Source organism: Protopterus annectens, chromosome 1.part1 (assembly GCF_019279795.1).
Source record: "Protopterus annectens isolate FY-2018-M chromosome 1.part1, PAN1.0, whole genome shotgun sequence".
In the NCBI taxonomy this organism is placed as follows: Eukaryota; Metazoa; Chordata; order Ceratodontiformes; family Protopteridae; genus Protopterus; species Protopterus annectens.
In genome coordinates, this window is record NC_056726.1 from 801,903,903 (window position 1) to 801,917,256 (window position 13,354).

A 13,354-nucleotide genomic window follows, 5' to 3' on the forward strand; every position below is an offset into this window, starting at 1 on the left:
TTAAGGACCTGCTCCCAAGTGATTGTTGGGGGGGCTATGTTTAATGGTATTTCCTGAAGGAGGTCAGGGATAGGTGAGGGGGGAAAAGGAGCTGAATTTCTTGACTAGTAGATTTGCTGACTCTTCTGGTTCTGTACAGTTGACTCCATTTATAATTTGTTCTGCACATTGTTGTGTGCTGCCTTTAAGTTTTCAGACATAGCTAAAGAAAGTTGTGTAATTGTCCTTGGCCCGGGAGGCTATTTTTAACTCAAAATTAGCTTTGGTAAACTTGAATAGCCCTCTCAGTTGTTTGCTTGATTTGATTAGATAGTTTTTTATCCTACTGGGTGTTACATTTCTTAACTTTTAATATGATTTTCTTCCTTTTATTGTAACATCTCTTGATGTTGAGATTCCACCAGGTGAGTTTTTTTTTAGTTTGTCCTGAATTTATTTCTAGATATCTAGTAGACATAGCTATCTCTCTGCATCCATTAACAGGACTGCACAGTATGGCTGTGAACAATTCCACACTGGTTGCTGTCTTCTCAGTGTTGGGGGGCTTGCAGTTTTGCCAGATTATCACTTAAAAATATGAAGTTTGATTTAGAATAGTTTCTTACTGCTACAGGGTTAGCAGTGGTCATGAGTTTTATTTTTATTTCAAACGAGACAGCTTTATGATCTGACTTGACCAGTGAGGACATTACATCAGTATTTGTGTTTGTGAGTGTGTGCGTGTGTGTGTGTGTGTGTGTGTGTGTGAGTGTGTGTGTGTGTGTGTGTGTGTGTGTGTGTGTGTGTGTGTGTGTGTGTGAGAGAGTGTGTGTGTGTGTGTGTGTGTGTGTGTGTGTGTGTGTGTGTGTGTGTGTGTGTGTGTGTGTGTGTGTGTGTGTGTGTGTGTGTCTCTGTTTGTCTGTGTAAAGAATTCACCCATGTTGCGAGGATCAAATCTATTATGTTTGTGCCCAGGGTCATAGTGAGGGACCTATAACTTGCAAAAAAGTGGTAAGAGGTTTTTCCTATGGCGAATTGGACATGGAGAAGTTAAAGGGCATTTTTCTATTTGATCAGCATCGAGTTATATTTATTTTTGATGTAAACTGAGACACCTTGACCTTTAATCTATACTGTTATTTTGAAAGTGTGCATTCAGGGCTGCTGAGGACATTTGTTGTGTGTACTTCATCTAGGAGGTCTTTGGGGTTTAGGATGGTTACATTTAAGTGCCTCAGCATATGTGGGTTGATATGTCTGCTTTGAATTGTGCATGATGGGTGCAGCAAAACAGGTTTATGGAAATTAATATTTTATAACTGAAACCTAAGGAAAATGAATGTGGTTAATGTCCAGTAGTTAATAATAATATAGTCCTATGTTTGACTTATTAATGTTTACATATCAAATCTATTTTATATGCATTTTATTTTATCATATTTAAATAACAATTTATTTGAAAATCTCATCTGTGAAATATTTTTCTTAAAGCTGCTGGCTGGCCAAAATCTCTTTTATTAAAACATGCAGTTTAAAGTAGCTTTTATAAATGATAAGGAGAGATGAAGCTGCCAGCTTTATGAAGCATTGCAGTTTGAATCATATAGAGAGTTCTCCATGGAGTATATGGTTACATGTGCTGCCTTATCCCGTAAGCCATGTTTTACACCTGTGCGTATAGTTTTGTCTCCTTCACAGCATTGCTTCTGTATTTCCTAAAAAAAAAAAAAAAAAGGATATAGAAATAATTATTATCACTGACCAAATCAAAAGATAACTTCTACAATAGCACTTAAGTTAAGAATAAACATAAAAAAATTTAACTTGTCTCCTGAAAATAAGTTTATTACTGGAAACTAAAGGTCATAATTAACATAAATTGCCAGCTATACTGAAAGCTGTATAAATGTGTTCTGAATTTAAGTATGAAATAAACTGTATCCCAGCAAATGTACTTAATTACAGTGTTATGTGAAACTGAATGATCATATCAGCTAGAATCTTACAAATGTTCTTATTTTACAAAATGAAGAATATATTTGGCGCAGTCCAGCATACTGGCTTGACTGCTTCTTTAAAGGCTTTTGTGTCATTCAGCATTTTCCACCATGCTAAAGCATTTTATTTTTCAGAGATATTTACACATTTCTGATGATGCGTTGAAAATAAACTATGTTTGCAAATATTTTTGTGGACTAGAGTCTTTCAGTTTGGATCCTCTAATACATGTGCTTGGAAATGTATCTGTGTGCCTCAGATGAGAGTGAATTAATAGACTGGCTGTCAGAAAAGAGGGTACAGTACAAGATCTCAAGTTAAATGCAGCTTTTATAAAGAGGGTGTGCTGGATGCAAGCAGTCAGTAGAACTGTAATTAATATGAAATGTAATAAAAAAAATCAGGTGCAGTTAGCAAGCCAGAAATAATGATATGCATTGAATAAAGAGCAAACATGATAGTAAATTAGTGCATACTTAGAATAAAATTCCTCAATGTAGCAAGTCTGTTGTGCATCCCCGGTGGAACTGCAAATCATTTCAATCACACGCATGCACACACATGCACACAAACACACACACATACACACACACACACACACACACACACACACACACACACACACACGCGCACAAGTGCATACACGCTGCCACACACGCGCACACACGCACACACGCACACACACACACGCGCGCACACGTGTTTTTAGGGAAAGAGTCTAACTCCAGTAGGTCTGTGCTTTATCATACCACATATTTTATGTGCTCATAATGATTATATGATTCGTGTAGGAAAAAACTCAATCCCAAAATACTGTCAAAGCAGTAGGAAAACTTCAGGAAAGGAGCACCCTGTTCCACAAAACACAACTATGACGTTTCACTAAGTTTCATGTGGACTCATGCAAAATTACATTTGTGTTACCTTTATATACACCCAAAACATAGAACTGATATTGATCATTTATGGCTCCTGTGGCCAGTATGAGGTAGCATCACTGTCTAATATAAGAAGGAGAATGACTCTAATCCATATGTCTTCTCTAAACCCCATGCTCTGCTTAGTCCAGTCACATCATATTATTTCAGTCTGATTGGTTAAAAGGGCTGAATATTCCAACAGTGCTCTTATTTAGCTGATAAAGAAAGGGACCACTGGGGTGGTGCTACTTTCCACAGCCCTCAATATGGCAGTAATGGATTTGTTAGATTGCATGCATAGCTGACTGATATCTGTCAAACCATAACTGTGTATCAGTACTGGTTCCCAAGGTACATTATATACTGACTGTACTTAAAGAAGCATCTTTCAAGCCATATGCAGTGTTAACCCTGTTCATGTTAGCAGGCATGTAAACTGAATTTTTAATGTTTAGTACCACATTACTCAATATAATCATGCTGAAAAATAAGTCGTCACATCCTTGTTCTTGATAAATTTTGCTAATTTTACATCATCTGCATATTTACAGAACACAGCAGACTCATCAAGCTTTAGATCAGATATATAAAAATCAAATAAGAATGTGTCCAGGCAAAAACCTGGTAGCAAACATACTTAGATTTCATGATACCACAAAAAAACAGTAAATAAATAAATAAATAAATAAATAAATACATAAATAAATAAATATAACAACAAAAAAGACAGTAAATCCAATCAGTAATTATTTACTACTCAAAAACAGTCCAAAACTAACTCTAGCACCTTGGCTTAATAGCCTTCAAGGAGTAAAGAGATGCATTTCATCATCCCTTAGATAACACAATAAAAACACCTGACTAATCCAATTAAATAATTAAAACTAAATTAGGAACTTCCAGTTACAGTCCGCATTCAGAGCAGCAGGGGTCAGGATACCATATTTCAAAATAAACACAGTTTCTTTGTATAAAACCTTATTTTAATAAATAAACAATTATGCACAAGTATTTTTTTTCCAAAATAGTACCCCTTAATCCCCTTGGGTCAGCATTATGATATATTTTAAAATGTATAGCCAAAGGGCTCTCAAGCTTAACATTTTTATACCCTTAACGTGTTCTTGCAGTCTTAGCTGGAAAGTCGTATTACTTTCCCTTATATAAAAGAAAAAATCACAAGAACACCTTAATGCATACACAATTCCTCCAGTATTACAATAATGTTTCCCATTAGGTTTGAAAGTTAAACCATTCATTTTATCAAAATATTTACAACATACTTACAACTTGAACAATTACCATAAGCAATAGTTCCCATGGGTTCTCTCAAGGTATTATTTAGTACTATAAATCTACATTTTACATGCATATCCTTGATATTAAATCCCATTTTGAATGATACCAAACGTGCATCAAAGAAGACATTAACAGATTCTCTAAACTTAAGCAAAAATTCCCAGTAACATTTTATAATGTCGATCAGTTGTTCACTAAATACATCATATGTAATAACAAATTATACTTTCAGCGAGTAGCCTTCTCATTAACAATCAACATGTTACTGCCATCTTTATTTACCATTACATCCGTTCTTTGTTCATCTAAATTCAACCTATTCAATGACCTTTTCAGCATTTCTTTATCATACTCTCTCTCTCCAAGAACATGATGATAGTCTTAAGTACTTCCATCTGTAAATCTGTGTTATCATTATATAGCCTGTGGATATGCAATAACTCACCATAGGAAAATGCTTTAAGTAAATGAGGGGGTGGCAACTATGTCCATCTAAAAATTGACTACCATCCTCAGATTTTCTATGGACTTTTGTTTTCACCTTGCCATCAAGTAAAGCCTCTAATTGCTTATCCAGAAATGCAATGGTCTTCCCATATTGAAGTCCATCGAATTTAAGACCAAATCTATTATCCAGTAACTTCTGTATAAAATCTAAAATAAATTCATAATCCCCTACATACAAAAAATAAGTCATCAATACATCTATAATATTTTAATGCATATTTTGCATAAAATTGTGTCTATATAAATATTCTATATTATATAAACCAACAAATTAGCATACATGGTGCCAAAAGGTGCCCCTGTGGCCATTTCCTATAAATGATGATAAATTGCTTTATTAGATTCAAAATAATTATGTATTAAACAGAAATGAACTAACTCTATTATATAATGAGCTGCTGGACTATCTCTCAGAAAATATTTTAGAGGTTCAATTCCAAAGCTATGCTGAATACTAGTATACAAGCTTTTTACATCCACTGTAATTCAGTACATATCACTTGTCCATTGTAAATCAGAAACCTTTTCTAAAAAATTAAATGTGTCCTTAATATGGGAGGATAACTTCATGCAAAAATAGTTACATGCAGAAACAATGGGGTGTCCAGGGGGTTATAGAAATCTTTATGGATCTTTGGTAAGCGGTATAATGTAGCCATAACACACTCTTCACTGCTAAAGTTCTTTTCAACATCATTTTTAGATAACTATCTCAACTATAACCCATGTTAAGCAACTCCTGGAAATTTACCAAAGCTTTTTTATACTCGAATACATTTACTATTTCTTACACAATTTCATAATTTAAATTATCATAACACATTTTAAATACTGTGTATAATGCATCACCACAATTTTATTCCCTTTGTCTGAAGGCTTGAATACTAATTTCTGCTGCCTACTAAGATACTATAGAGCCTTCCACTCCTCCTTATTCAACTTATATTAAATCTTGTTTTTATTTTTAGCTAAACTCTAAAAAAAGCTGATTGAATGGCAAAATTAACCATTGCAGAAAATGTTTGAACTCCTTATGAGAAAAAGTAGGTATAAAACCATTTTACCTACTATATTACTTGTATGTAGCAGGCAACAGGCATTGTATTCACCATCTTCTATATTAGAGGTGCGTGATTAAAAGCTTTCATCGATACTTTCAACTGTCTCAAATGTGGAATCTAATACATTATCTCTAGAGTATTATTACACTTTTCAGAACTGGGAAACAATTATCAAATGTAAATTTCTAACTAAATGAAAGATATCACTTTTAAGCATATACAATCTATGCAGTACAGTTGGAATACATTTTGATCAACAATTAAGCATAGAAAGCTGAGCATTATTAAATGTATAACCCAAGAGGTTTACTACAAAGCCAAAATGTCCCACAACACCAGACTAGTCCCTTTTGGTATTATTCACAAAAGAACTAAAGGTCACAAAATCAATACCATTTTCTTTTCTTGTAGAGCTGTTGAAATTGTCTCTCTCTATCTGTCTGTTCGTATTTAGATTCCACCTTTTAAAATAAATACTTACAGTCTCAAACTTTCATTCACTGCCTTTACTGAAGAGGCAATATTAACAGATAGACACAAGTATTCTATTCCATGCAGTGTCGTCAACAACACCAAAACTTAAGTTAGGTTAATGAAAATTCCATTACTCTCCTGACTCTACAGCTTTGCAAACTTGATCAGCAAAACAAAACAAGTTAAATGTGGTTAATAATCTGTTTCTTCATGAAAACAATGTTTCATTCATAGCAGTCAATAACATGTGTTAGTCTTTAATCATGAGTAGAACCCAAGCAGAGCCCAGAGAGTCTGTCTGCTGGAAATGTACTGTTGGTAATTCTATCCTCTAATGTTATTTCTGCTTTATCAATAACTTGTTTTATGCAATTATACTATATAGCACATGGAGGGGTTCTGATTATGCTTCAAAAGTAGGAAAAATAACCATGATATAGTCATTTTCATACATAAAAACGTAGGCATATCATAGAGGATTATGTATGATTCTCCTGTCATTACCAACTTATGTGTTCAAGACATGGATGTCAGGAAATTCACCTCGAGGTGTGAAACTTAACATCAATTAGTTAAGAAATATCTCTTCTATGTAGTCTGTTTTTGAATTTATTATACATTTATAACCTCTTTCTCTTAAATCAGATGGTATTTTAAGTACTGCATATCAGCTTTGTACATCTGTCACCAAAAGGATTTAAGGATACAAAAAACTCCTTTTGCCAGACAAAAAAACTACTACCAGAACCTCTAATTTAAACACCAAAACAATCCCCAAAGGTTTTGGGCAGCTATTAACCGACTTCTTCATCCAGGACAATCTACTACCCCAACCCCATCAAACTACACCCATAAATCCCCTGAAACTATTGCCACTGCCTTTAATAACTTTTTCACCGAAACTATTCAGTCCTTAGCTAACCAACTTACTCCCACGCAGTCTAACTCTACCACTAACACACCCACTTCTCATCCCCCCTTTAATTTCCAACCTGTCGCTACCACTTTTATCTGATCCCTTATCAAAAAACTAAAACCAACCACCCTTTCTGCTGACCTCCTTCCTGCAGAGTACCTACAAAAAGCTGCCAATGCCATAGCATTCCCCATCTCTATCCTAATCAATAGAACACTAACTGATGGAACTATCCCCTCAATCTGGAAAATATCCCATGTTATCCCACTTCACAAAGGTGGATGTTCAACAGAGCTATCCAACTACAGCCCAATTGCCATTCTCTCACCACTAGCCAAATGAATGGAGAAGTATGTTCATAAGCAGCTTATGGAATATCTCATTCCGAACGGTCTGCTTGCCAAATCTCAGCATGGCTTTAGGCCACATCACAGCACCACCTCTGCCCTCCTTTCTTTTACAAATACCATATTCCAAAATAGGAACAACAACAGGCTATCTTCAGCCCTATTTCTAGACCTGCCGAAGGCCTTTGATTTGGTCAACCACAAATTACTCATCCATTCCCTAAAATCCATCTCCCTAGATAACCATGCTATTCAGTGGTTCCTATCCTATCTGAATGGCAGACAACAGGCTGTATTATGGCAGGGCAAACTGGCCACCCTGCTACCTCTCACACTTGGTGTCCCTCAGGGCTCTATTCTAGGTCCTCACCCTTGGTGTTCCTCAGGGCTCTATTCTAGGTCCTCACCCTTGGTGTCCCTCAGGGCTCTATTCTAGGTCCTCACCCTTGGTGTCCCTCAGAGCTCTATTCTAGGTCCTCACCCTTGGTGTCCCTCAGGGCTCTAGTCTAGGTTCTCACCCTTGGTGTCCCTCAGGGCTCTATTCTAGGTCCTCACCCTTCGGTTCCTCAGGGCTCTATTCTAGGTCCTCACCCTTGGTGCCCCTCAGGGCTCTATTCTAGGTCCTCACCCTAAGTGTCCCTCAGGGCTCTATTCTAGGTCCTCACCCTTGGTGTCCCTCAGGGCTCTATTCTAGGTCCTCACCCTTGGTGTCCCTCAGGGCTCTATTCTAGGTCCTCACCCTTGGTGTTCCTCAGGGCTCTATTCTAGGTCCTCACCCTTGGTGTCCCTCAGGGCTCTATTCTAGGTCCTCTACTCTTTTCTATCTTCATCAACAATCTTCATACTGCCATCCCTGATGCAACCGGCATTCAATATGCAGACTATTCTACCCTGATCTGTACAGCCTCCTCCCCTTTAGACCTGCAAACCTTAACCTTAACACAAAACACATTTAACACAGTTAAAAACTGGGTCTCTAATCACTGTCTGTTGTTAAATCCCAACAAAACTAAACTGCTCCTCTTTACCCCAGCAGTAGATCCACCCCATTTGCCTTCTCCGTAACATCCAACAACGTTACCTCTATCTCTCCAGATGACCATACTAAGCTGTTAGGAGTAATAGTGGACAATAATCTCAAATTTGATCTGCATATCAATAAAACTATAAAAACATTAATAAGAAGCTTGGCTCATTATATAGAAGCAAACCTTCTCTAACTCCATTAGCTAGGGCTGCAATCGCCCACTCACACCTACTCTCTACCCTTCTATATCCCTCCCCCATACTCTATAATTTGAGCCAAACTGAACTTAGTAAGCTCTCTCACTGTTACAACCATATTGCCAGATTTAACATAGGCTCAATATATAGCACACATCACTGCCAAAACCTCAGTCTTCTTGGGAGGCTAGAACTGCCTAGCCTACTTCTGTTCAATCAGCTTATAGTAGCACACAGAATTCTGTACCACCCTGAAAATACTCCAGTACTCAAAAATATCATAAAGCCATACAGTAATTCAAGACAACTGTGATCATCCAATAAACTGTTGGTCCAAACCCACAAAGCCATTAACTCAGCCGGCGACTCCCTGTTTGCCAACGTCGTTGGTAAAACTTGGAATTCACTTCCATCTAACCTTACCCTCGAACCTTATTTAAGTCTCCTCAAAAAAAGCCTCAAACAGTATTTTAAAGAGCCTTATTTAAATTAATATTGCATGCATCTCTTGCTCATAATAGCTTGCTGCAACCTGTTGTTTTTGTATACTATTACACACTGTGTATATTTTGAGTACCTACTAGAGGGCTTTGTAAATATGTTTGACTCATATCTGTTAAGTTCTGTCTGTGTTATCTGGAGCTTTTCTCCCCGGGCCTCCGCTGAAAATGGACATATATCCAGTCTGACTATCCCGGTCAATAAATGTAAAATAACATAAATAATAAGAAGGTGTAGGTAAACATTATGCAGGCAGTCTAGCCATCAAACTGGATTTGTTAACATGGGAATGGATTTTATGAACCCTTAGAATACTTTTTTTGAAGAATAATTCATCCAATAGGTAAAATACACAGTGATGGGACCTGTGTCTCCCTATTTTAACTGTGCATTTTTATGTTTTTTTTTTAAAAAAAACATTGTTGACATTGTTGACTAATAGTTTTGAATAGAAATGCATTGACGATATTTTGCTAATCTGGAGGGAAAATAGAGAATGTTTACATTATTTTGTGGTTAATTTGTATATAACGTTTTATAATCTGGGTATACATTTGTTTTGAATTAATTAATTTATTGATAGTTATGTTTATAAAAATAGTAAAGGGCAAGGAACAGTATAAATGAGCTTTTTTTTAAGTAACCACTGCTTAGGTTCATAGATTAGTACTAGACTAATTGCCCTTGTGGACCATTTTAAGCTAGCTAGTTACTCCATGTGAGAATCAAACCATGCACCTTGTGTCTGCAAGGTAAACAACTTAACCATTATACCAACCTCCCACCTGCTGATGTCCAATACGATGTAACAAGTAATAGTATTACTAATAGATGTTCTCAGGAATGCTACAAGAAAGTTATTTAGTAGGAGAAGTTGAGCTGAGGACCTATTTGCACATCCCCATGCTCAGAAAACAGTATTTAACAGCTTTTCATTATGTCCTATGCTGCAGACTCAATGGATATAAGAACATGACTGGAGGCATGCAGGTGTGGACTTCTCCAAGTGTCTATAGTGAAAAATGTTGTGGATTAACTCCAAGCCAGAATAGTTGCTATGTTTTTAACACTAGTATGTATAGTTCATCTAGACTCAGTAGTTTCAGTGCACAGGGAACACATCTTGTGAATCTTGTTATTGGGACTATCCACACTTCTACCACATATCCGGTATATTTATCAACTTGTATGTACTAGTGCCATTATATTGGTAAAACCAGAGTTTTTAAAGAAGAATATACATAATACCAATCTACTCTGGGTCAGCAAGTGGGAATAACAACATGCCAGTGGTTAAGTTGTCTGGAGTTCAAAGGGGTACCAAATTATCACTGGAGTTTGTATCCTGTTAGTGAATGGAAGACAGGCCACTGCTAAGAGAGACACAACCTCTGACATAACCATTATGAAGCCTGCAATGGTTAAAGAGGAGCAGCACTTGTTTGGGCAGTCTACACCCGTTAGAGCATTAGGATGGACCTAATTCCAAATACCTTTGGCTAGGGTTCACCTTGACTATGAGGGTGGAAAAGGAAGCAAGCGGGTAGGTGTGCTTGAGAATATCCATGCAGATGTCTTGATAGGCAATGATTTTCATAATGCAATACCTTATGTGCATGCAGTTACATGCAGTCAGGCTTAGAGACAGACACATGTGTTAGGTAGCATGGGGGCACCCAGATAGACCCCACAGTTGAAGCTAGGGCTGGTGAGGTAGCTGTTTCAGGGAGGGAGCTACCCTGTTGCAGTGGGCCTGAAAGTGAGCCACAGCTACTGGTAGGTACTGATGTTCCCATGGACAGGGTGACTGCAAGGATAGAGGTGAGTGGTAGTACCCATACTGATAGCAAGGTACTGCTGTCAGAAGAGACCAGCTTCCAGCAGAAAGGAAGCTGGGAAGAATCAAAAGCTAGAATTGAGACAGTCTCAGCATTCAGACCGCACATTATGAGACTTGAGGGATGTAGCTAAGGAGGATCTTGGTTATCAATGAAAGAGGAATCTGTATACTGGAACAAAGGGTTACAGCATAGAGAGTGGACTCCTGAGGAAGGGCTAGAGGGTGAGGTAATACAGCAGTTGGTAGTGCCCAGAGCCTGCTGTCTGGCACTTCTAGCCATAGCTCATGACATTCCTTTTGGGATCCCCAGAATCCTTTATATCATCAAGTTCAGCAAGACTTCTTCACCCAATATACATTTAAATGTAGGTCAGTATATAACACTTTAATGCGTTTTTGAGCCTTCCCCAAATTCTGACCCTAATGCTTCCAAAAAGACTTCCCTTATCATAACAGATTCCATTATAAGGTTCAACTAATTCACCATCACCTTATTTACACCGATATTAATCTCTCTATTAGCTGCAGTGGTGGTGCTGCGGTAGCGTTGTCACCTCACAGTAAGACGTTGTCCTGTTCAATTCTCAGCTAGAGCGTCTTCTGTGTGGAGACATGCATGAATGGGCATACTTTCGCTGATGGTTGTGTGTCAGGGTCGGCAACTCGGCACGTAAAAATCTACTGCCGATCATTAGCAGACCGGAGTTCCGCTGTGGTGACCCCTAACCGGGAAAAGCCGAAAGACACAACAACAACATTAATCTCTCTATTGTCCACTAGTTGTTAGTCATGTAAGTACTTCTGCCCTCCCTCTGTAAGTCTTAGGAGTGTCTTAAGCACACACCCACATATTTTGTATATACATGCATGTCTGTAATATAATGTGTGTGTATGTATGTGTGTATACATATATATAAATAATTTCTTTGTGACCAAGCAGTTAGTATAAGTAGCTGGTTAGGCAGCATTACTCTAAAAATTCTTATATTATAATATAGTTAGGATCAAAGTTATAATTTTCAGTATATTAAAAATATGATTACATTTTCAGTATACGCATTTTCCACTTTTTAAGCATTCTTTATTCAAGCTATAGATGCATACATGAACATATATGTGTCTACATATTGACACATTTATATGTTATATTTATGCATATTTAGTACACACACACACACTCACACACACGCACACTCACACGCACACGGACATGTGCACACTCACAGAAACATGCACACATTCAGAAAAGGCATGATAATACACAAATTGTTATACTTGCAACTTTATAAGTATATAAGACCAACATCAGTCCCAGAGTTTTGGCCTTTGTCTACATTAGCTTTTAGCTTTTTCTCACATTCTTAAGCTTAGCAGTTGAGGGAAGTTGGGTGGGTACAGTCAGTTACATATGGAATTCTGACAGCAGTGAGAGAGATATGTTCATGTGTGGCAATTATTTATGCATCCATTCATTCATTAGTTCATGATCAAACATCTGAGAGGTACAGTCACAGAAACAATAGTGGGTGTATTTGATGGTCGTGTGTGTGTGTGTGTGTGTGTGTGTGTGTGTGTGTGTGTGTGTGTGTGTGTGTGTGTGTGTGTGTGTGTATGTATGTGCCTGTGTGTGCGTGTGTGTGCGTGTGTGTGTGTGTGTGTGTGTGTGTGTGTGTGTGTGTGTGTGTGTGTGTGTACTCACATGTACATGTGTGCATTTAGAGAGCTTAAAATAAAGTTCTGTGGCCAATTATTATTTTTATTTTGTTCCTATATCATATTTGAGATGTAGATAGTTAAAAAAAATTGGTTTTACATTTTGGGTACAAGAGCTGTCTGTTGATAAAAGTGACTGACCAAGTTGTAATTTGCTCAAGTTAAAAAGGCATTATTCTAGCTATAGAATATGTATTAGTGTGAAGCATGTTGGAGTACAATACCGTGGCTATGGTTTGTATGAAACAGCGTTGAAATACAATACTGTGATCATTATTTTTATTGTAGGCAAACATCTGAGGTTTACACACTTAACAAATTGGCCATTATTGTAAGATATGGCAGGTGTCTATGGATAACAATGACTAATCCTGCTTTCATTGGCTCAAATGAAATAATCAGTCTGGCTTAACAGGTCTAATGAGTATTTTCATAAAGCAAATTGGAATATTTTGCTTTGGCTGCTGTTTTTTATGAAACAAAGCTGAAATACATCAGTGTGTGCAACACATTTATAGCTCAGATATCTAAGATGTGCACAGTCAACAAATGTGGCATTATTTTATCTATTTATC